This window comes from Rhea americana, unplaced genomic scaffold (assembly GCF_003343005.1).
Source record: "Rhea americana isolate MKP2758 unplaced genomic scaffold, rheAme1 scaffold_17, whole genome shotgun sequence".
Classification (NCBI taxonomy): domain Eukaryota; kingdom Metazoa; phylum Chordata; class Aves; order Rheiformes; family Rheidae; genus Rhea; species Rhea americana.
The window spans coordinates 2,245,681-2,252,343 of NW_028185816.1; the positions used below are offsets into that span (position 1 = coordinate 2,245,681).

At 40.4% G+C, this 6,663-nt stretch overlaps 1 protein-coding gene across 1 annotated transcript in view; it reads left to right on the forward strand.

Moving 5' to 3' along the window:
• The window catches only part of WT1 (WT1 transcription factor), a 42,876-nt gene that overhangs the window by 17,853 nt on the left and 18,360 nt on the right, over nucleotides 1-6,663 (forward strand). The gene's annotated exons all lie outside the window — the stretch shown is intronic.

Here is a 6,663-nt window from a genome sequence, read left to right on the forward strand (position 1 = left end):
AGGGGCCCCGCGGCCCGCGGCAGAGCTCGCCGCGGCGGGGCAGCCGCAGTGCGGGCGCGGGGCTGCCCTGGCAGAGCCGGTGCCGGAGCGAAAGGGCCCCGCTGATCCCCCGCAGGGCCCCTCGATCCTAGCCGAGATGCAGCCCAAGGCCCTGTGCTCTGCGGCGCGCTGAGCAGCAGGCTGCGTTTCAAAGCCCCCTGCGAAGGTAGGTGCCGGCAGCTGGCTTGGGGCTGCTGCCCAGCCAAGCGTGTGCTGAGGTCCTCGGCTGAACAGCAGCTCTCAAGAAGCCAGTGTTAGATGTACGCTCTCACGTAGCTGTCCCCAGCTGTGAAAACCTTGTCCGGTATGGACATTGTGTACAATGCTGTAGCATGATAAAGGAGAAAATATTATGGATCTGCTTCTAGCTCATTCACAAGTGGTGTTTGAAGGTTAGAGGCACAAGATAGTAGCATAGTAAACTATCTGTACTGCAATGAACTGGTGAATTAAGCCTGAAGAGATCCATCAAGGAGCTCTGTTGCTGCAGAGAAGATCCCCAAATCCCACAGTTGTGTACAGTCCAGCCTCTTTGCTGACTCTCTCTTTTTAAAGGTTATTTCCTACTTTTCTTTTCCTGAAGTGTTTGTGATTTCCCTTCTAAACTGTACCCTTCGTTGCAATATTAGACACTGTTTTGTCTCTTCTGGAGAAAATATCCTGCAAAATGGAGAAACACATCAACCTTGACTGAGGTCCAAGTTATTAAAGCAAGGAAGAGGTTATTCTTTGGGGAACTCAGTGAAGGAAAAAAAAAGACACAATAGAAATATTAAAGGAGTACTGAACAAAATAAATGGCTTCTTACTTGTCCAGGAGTCAGACTATTAGCAGTGTAAAGTATGTGACCTAGGATGCATGAAAGGAGGGGAAAAAAAGAGAAAAAAAAAATCAAGATGAATGATCTATGGTAAAACAAAGTTGAAAGTTTTGGTATAGGCCAAGATTGTAGAATCTGTGGAAAATCAGCGCTAGACATAGCCTCATCACTGGTAATATGAGCCAAAATAGTTATCTGTCTTTTCTGGCTGAGAGTTACAATACGCAGTACCTCCAATCTCAGTTGCCATGAACATAAGGTATTCTTCCCAAGATTTACATCTTTAAAATATATGATCTGTTCATAAGTGATTCCCAGGCGTTTAGTATTTCAGATGCTTTTCTCAATCTTGTAGTTGTAATTTAAAAATTTTGGAATCGATCTTTCTGTTGAAATATGGAGCTTCTATATTCTGTCCAGTGATGACAGTCCTTATTTAGCTCCCTTGCCTTGAGTTCTCACGAGCACTTAACTAAGACTCCTACACTTTATAGCAAATGAGAAAACACTACCAGAAAGTTTTTTCAACTAATTAGAGAACTCTACAATTATATAAAACTTAGGGGTCGTGCACCTTATACTTGATAGTAGACCAGCTCAGTAGCTTGCTTTCTGGGTTCATGTTCAGTGAAAGTTTAATATACTGAAATGAAGCTATTGCCATATATTTTAGGTAAGACTGGTAATAGCTTCTAGGCTTAAGCTGTCTAGCAGTTTCTGTGGTAGCATTCTGTTTTTAGCTGTTTGCATTCTTGCCAATATTTGATTGATCAGCTCCAGAATCTTCTCACTTTGGATTAGAAGTTTGATATTTGGCAAAGGATATTGTCAGGTGGCCAAAACTGTCCTTTTCAGCCATTGTGAAAATCATTGCAGTTGAGTTACAAGCTTCTCAACAGTCCTGCCTGTGCATTAGTAGAAGCAAGAGTCTGGCAACTATCTCATGATTTTATCTGCCTGGAGCCTGCTTCAGCCTGTGGCTTTAAGACTTAGCAGATTTGCTGAAATTTTTTCCTCTCTGGATATTTTAATGTCAGATGCTGGAGCTCAGGGAAAAAAGTTTCATCGTCTCTGTTGCTTTTTGTCTTTTAGTACTTTCAGTAAGTGTAAATATTAGGAAACTGCAGAAGGAATAGCTTGAGTGTCAAGCAGAAGTGGCCAGTAAAAGGTATGGAATAGGGTGCGTGAGCAGCGTTGCTAAATGCTGGAGAGGGAAACATTAGGCGAACAGGGATGGTCTGATGGAGGACAAGAACATGACAGATTGGCAGGGGACGAGGAGCGATGTAAGTGTGAGGCAGGTAGAAGCAGATAGAAAGGGCTGCAGCTAGACTGCTCCAGAACATGGAGTTGATCCTAGAAGTTGAATTCTAGACGTTCCTACTTGCTGGCAAATCAAAACGGTGTCTAGTAGCCCAGAATATGCTTGTCTCTGCAAGGAGTTGGCCTTGGAGGAAAAGACCGCTGCTGCTACCATTCAGTTCAAGTGACCTGAGCTTGTGTTGTAGGTTCTCATGTTCAGTTCTTAACACTGAAGATTGTGTTCAAGCTGTGCTTATAACTCATGTAAAGTCTGATCCACAAGTGAGCTGAGAGTAGTCCGTGTTCACTGCCTTGTGAGCTAATATTTTGATTATGTGACGCCTGTTAGGGCCTTCTCCATTGGGTGGACAAGGGGGAGCTGTCTTAGAGCCTGTGGGAGGTGTTGCACAAACTGGCAACTCCAAGGATCTGAAAGGAAAGGTTTATTTATTTATTTTATTTTTATTTTTACTTTTTTTGGAACAATTGAGACCTGATCTGTATTGTCACGGGAAAATCAGTGGGTCCTGTACTTATTAGTTTGAAAGCCCAGGTCCTAGAATGGATGCCCAAATTAGTGGATATCTTTTCCCTCAGTTTTTGTCCTTAGTCTCTTTCTGTTATTTTCTCATTTGTGCATCATGGAAAATACTTCATAGGGTTGTTGTAGAGACAGTCCTCATGACTAGGAAACTCTCATGGATATTTTGATGAGTTCTGTATAAAAGTGATATGCAAATAATTTACACAGAGCAGGGAATAGATGACGCGTGGTAGACAAGAAGTATAGCCACATGCACAACAGCAAGGCTTGATAGAAATACTATGTAGTTTTCTCCTTGACTCTCAGAGAAAAAGGAATGATCTGTATTTCCTACAGCCACCTGAAATCTCATATATAACCAGACAAAGTTTAGTTTTGTGCCTCTTGTTTTTATTCAAGTGCTAAATAATGAATGTGTTCCATAGACATTTGTATATATTGCTCTTTGCTCAGACTTACTGGAAGGAAAATTAGGTATGGTCTTTGTAGAACACCATTAAAACAGCATCTAAAGCAAAACAGTGAAAACTTAGTTTGTCTGGGAGATTCAGAAAGGTTTTTCTGTTTACCTATGGAAGTACAATTAGTAAAATTTGGAGATGCAAAACTTCCTACTTGAGTTCAGCTCTGCAGACAAAATGAACTGGGAATGGATGATGACCTATTGTTTCCAGTACCGACTTTCCCCTTTCCTACTGATAGCTGAGTGTCTCATTGAAGGGAAGTCTTGAGTGAAATCTGGTTCCAGTGAGGTCAATGGTAAAAGAACGATTGAAGTCAGGGAGATTAGGGTCCCCTGAAGGTCCAGTGCCTTCATTTCATCAACCAGCTGTTTTTCTCATTGAAGATGGCAGAAGGGCTGTAATCTGTGAAATCACATTTTTTATTATTCCTTCGCCTTGAAAAGTGCAGATAAAAATGCAGCTTTACTCCACCCTCCTTAATAGTGTTAGAGAAAAAACAGGCAGAAATATGATCTTCTATATAACTAATCAGAATCTTTTTGCTGTCTCCATACATATTTTTTCCCATGGTGCTAGGATGGTAAATACTTTAGCAGAGGGAATTAGCTCTACTTCTTTTCCTTTATGTTCTGTTATCAACGGGACTAGCCCACACCCTCTCTTTGCTTCATTTTTTGGCTCTGTTTCTAAACCCTAAAATTCCTGTTCCTGCATTGAAACACAATTAAATTGAGGCTTAATGTGGTGCCTGTTTAATGTAATCTTGCTTTCTGTTTTTTTTTTTTTTTTATTCTTCCAAGTCTGAATCTCATGAATCAATGTGTATTCACATTTCATCTGAAATTTTCTAACTGTGCTTGGTATGCCTTAAAGCTTCCCTTTTTTGGTTTATGAAATAATAATAAAGAAGCTTAACTCTTCAGATTAAGTTGTAGCTGGTTTATACATTAGACAGATAATTTCAGTTTAACAAAGTAAAAATGGTGTTAGAGAGAAATTGCAGCTTGATTATTTTTTTAAAATATTCAGATTAGAATGTCATCTTTATGAGTTTTTTTATAAGCACTTAGATTGATACAACTCTCTAAAGCTGCTCTGTTTTTCATCACACATTCTCATCTGTAAAACCTTCATTTTTATTAATCTTTGTACAATCTGTACAACTTTGAGATTAATCATTTTAAAAGAGCTACTCTCCGAGTGTTGAGGATTTGCTGCACTAATGCTAAATGCAAGCATTTCTAAATACTCTCCAACAGATAGCACTCGCTTAGCATTTTATGCTGCATAAGTATCAGTCTTTGTTTCCCAGTTATCTAGAGTTACATTTTATGGATATATTTCCAGGTCCATTTATGGCTGTCTAGAACCAAAGGACAATTACGCTGGGCCATTTTTTTGTCAGCTGGCTTGGTGAAGTCTAAATATTCATAGTCCAGTTCTGCCTTCGTGCTGCTCCCATTGAAATTAAGGGAGTTACGTATTTACAGGTAAAGGCAGAATGAGACTGTGATGCCCAGTCCTGCAGTCTTTACTCGATCAAAAATTCCTATTGGATCTTGACAGATCACTTTGGCTGCATCTTGCTTAGTTCTTACTCCTAGTAGGACTTGCAGAGGGATTAGCCTTGTGTCTCTCCTAATGATAACTCTGGGCTTGAAGGGGAAACTTTTTGGATGTTTGGTTGGTGGTTTGTTTGGTGTTTGCCCCTTAGCTTTAGCTGGATTTTTCCTGGGGATTGCTCAGCCCTTGGCGGAAGGGATGTCTCCGTGTTGGAGCTTTGGCCAGCGCCTGCAGCAGGGCAGCGTGCGGCTCTGTTGGTGGTTCCCCCGGCTGCCTTCAGTGGTGCCACAGCAGCCCAGGCTGCCAGGGGACACCATGCGGATCCTCCCTGGGAACTAGTCTGTCCCAGAGTACCAGTGCTTACCTACCCTGAGTTATCAGTGTTCGCCTGCGCTGCACCAGAGAATCTCTAATGCATTTTCTTTCTAATCTGTAATACCTATTTTGTTACTGGATCTGGAATGTAAAATGTGGGCTTCACAGTGCCTGGGGGAGATGTAGGACGTTGCCTACTCCCAAAAGATTGCCTGGACAATTTTTCATTGTTTTTATATCTTCGTGAAGGTCAAAGTATATGAGGCATTGTCTGTTTGCCTAGTTGAACATATAATCCCTGACTAGAAAAGACAAAAGTTAAAGATTTCCAACCCTCTTAAGATTTCCTTTTACTTAGTGTACTGCAGGTATAAATTAATCTCTTATTTGTATTGCACTTGTATGTGAGATTTCCTCTGATGATTATCTTTTGAATGCAGTAATGCAGGTGTTCTAGGTTCAGTAATACATTTAGGAGATTCATACTGATTCTTCTATCAGTTCTTTTTTATTTTAGTATATAGATTTTAGCAACATAAAAAAACCTGACTATGCAAAATGTATAAATTTTGTGGTGTACATCATGGATACATGAGAAAAGAGGAAAGATGTTGAAAGAAAAAAGTTCGTATATCACAGTAAGGTTACTATCGATGCAGGTTAAAGGCTCAAGTTCGAGGGAGCAGTGGTAGGGGCTGACTGTGAAAACTTTCCCTTCAGTGTACCAGTATCTTCACTGGTTTGAATGAACGTTCACTGTTAATTTCTACCTCTCTGAAGATCAAATTACTCCATATTGCTCCACAGTAAATAACACCTTCTTGCCCGAGAAGTCTCGCATGGCCCATTTTGCCGTCTTTGTCCATATGGCCATGCTGAGCACCAGCCAATGCTGATGTGTTTTGAAAAGGGCACTATGGTTCCTCCTTAAAATGTCCCTTACAGGAAGCTGTTTAAGTAGATGGCTGTTCAGTAGTTAGTATATTATGGGTCAGGAGGCTCTGGAAACAGGTTTTAATCTTCAAGGCTTTGTGGTTTTATGTACAGATACAGTGAAGTATAATTAGAAATAATGGGAGGAAATATGAATGTGAAAAGGCTGAACACTGAGGAAGACTTCCCAACTATGCAAAAAAATTTCAGATGGAGATCTGGAGGACATCTCCCATTCATAGAGACATGGCTGAGGGCGCAAGACAGAGTGTTTGCTCTGTTTCTTATTTCTGGGAGGAATTATTTCAGAATTGACTATTTTTTACAAAAATCTTAATCACTGAAGGATGAAAACCATGTGAATTTAAAGGGAAAATTAGGCTGTATTTTGTGATATAAGCTTTTTCTAGTTATTCCTGTTCCTTATAAAATTTCTGTCCTGGCAATTCTTCTTATCTTGCTTTTTGTCTCTTGTTTATTATAATGTGTAAGGTCATTAGCAAAGGTGTGAATGAAAAATTACAGTTACTCAGGGTGGCTAATGCTAAAGTTCACATTCACCCTTGATTTACTAGTACACTACAGACCAGCAACATCTTCCGCTGCAAATTGCAGAACTTCCTCATTGTAAGATAGTAGTTCTTGTCACCCTCTTTTTTTAACTCCCCCCTCTTTTCTTTTTT